The sequence below is a fragment of the Cynoglossus semilaevis genome, chromosome 7, assembly GCF_000523025.1.
Source record: "Cynoglossus semilaevis isolate Cse_v1.0 chromosome 7, Cse_v1.0, whole genome shotgun sequence".
In the NCBI taxonomy this organism is placed as follows: Eukaryota; Metazoa; Chordata; class Actinopteri; order Pleuronectiformes; family Cynoglossidae; genus Cynoglossus; species Cynoglossus semilaevis.
The window spans coordinates 3,429,762-3,431,413 of NC_024313.1; the positions used below are offsets into that span (position 1 = coordinate 3,429,762).

A 1,652-nucleotide genomic window follows, 5' to 3' on the forward strand; every position below is an offset into this window, starting at 1 on the left:
TTTTTTTTTTATCATAAGAAAATTGCTGAACCCAGGATGTCTGTTAGCTTTGGATCATGTTTGTTTGGCATCATCATCAGACCTGTGTAAGAATGCATTCATTAATGGAGCCCTACCTCTGTGATGTTTGTATATTTTTTTCTGGTAAGGCATTTGATTGGACGCCAACTATATTCGTGGAATATAACTATATTGATCTTCACTATTTTGTATCTAGTCATAGTCCAGATTTGATGGTTCGGTGGACCGGATTCAGCCCGCGGGCCACCAGTTGAGAACCACTGAAAGATTGTAACAGTCTGTAGGAACAGAGGACATGTAAAAGTAGTTACCATAATTGGTGTCACGAACTTATCCACCTCACATCAGGTAGGAAACGTCTTAAAATACACTGCGGGAAGTCAGACAGCCCTGGATTGTACACAGAGTACACAGAAGGCTCCGACACCAAATCCCAAAGCTAACACCGGACGAGGAAAAACAAGACAAACAAGGACACAAGACGAGGACAAGGAAACAGAATATACTACCAGACGAGAGCTGGCTTAAGACAGAAGCAGTACAGAGTCCTGTATGCAGTATGTGCAGTACACAAGACACAGGTGTGAAGGATCTGGTGATTACTGTGGCCGAGAGCACAGGAAGTTGGTGCTGAAAGATGACAGGAAGCTGAGAAGGACACGAGAGGTGAAGCATAATGAAGGGATCTAAAAATGTACAACTGCTAAACATGAACATTATTAAACTGTTTACTCGGAATAAATATTAAGACTGTATTTAAAAAACACAGATGATCGGATCATGTTTTGTTTTGATGGTGAAGGTCAGAGGTCGGCAAGCTTCAACACAAACACGAAAGAGCAATTTTTTATTATTTTTACCGCATCATGACAATCATCAGGAGACGTACAAAGAAATACTCTAGTTATTTTTACAGACGATTGTTTCCCAAACACTGGGTAGCGGCCCTCTGGTGGCTCGCGAGAGATTTTTTTTTGGGGTCGTCTCGCATCATGTTTCCCAGGAATTTATGAATAAGATCTATTGACTTGTCGCGAAGATTTGTGATTTTTAAAATATGGGTCCCCAGAAAAAAAAAATTATGGGAAACACTGGTTATAGACTATGTTTAAAATTTAAATTTAAAATTCACTTCCCCCACCCACTGCACTCCTCCACTACTTCCTGCCAGTCTTCGGAGTACAGTCTATTTTTTTTCCTCTCACGTTCTCCGAACATTTGTCTTTCTTAAGGCCAGGACCCTGGTGCTATTACAGAATATAAAAAAAAAAAAAAAGACAAGGATTCAACCTCTGACTACATCTGTATTAATTGCATTTTCTCTTCTACTGGATCCGTTCCAACAAACCTCATCTTTTGCTCTCTTCTTCTGTCCTCCACAGCCGTGTTTCAGCCGCATACCTCCACAGCCAAGCCCGGGCCTGGAAAGCGTCCAGCGTGACCTACAGATACCAACGTGTTATCTGTTGGCATTCGTCGAGCAACGTGTTCTGGACTGGAGGTTAATGAACACCACAGGAGGTAATAAAACAGAGTGCTGACCACCCACTAGATGGCAAAATACTTCTCTGTCGCCGTGACGTACTGAATGTGCACTTTTAACATTTCTTGCTGATGTTGACTCTACGAGA

At 41.7% G+C, this 1,652-nt stretch overlaps 1 long non-coding RNA gene across 1 annotated transcript in view; it reads left to right on the top strand.

Annotated features, from left to right (window-relative positions):
• LOC112487251 (uncharacterized) overlaps positions 1-1,652 on the top strand; it is a 41,327-nt gene that overhangs the window by 5,013 nt on the left and 34,662 nt on the right. The window contains exon 2 of the long non-coding RNA XR_003050175.1: positions 1,404-1,542. This is a non-coding gene — a long non-coding RNA (uncharacterized LOC112487251). The remainder of the gene's footprint in view (positions 1-1,403; positions 1,543-1,652) is intronic.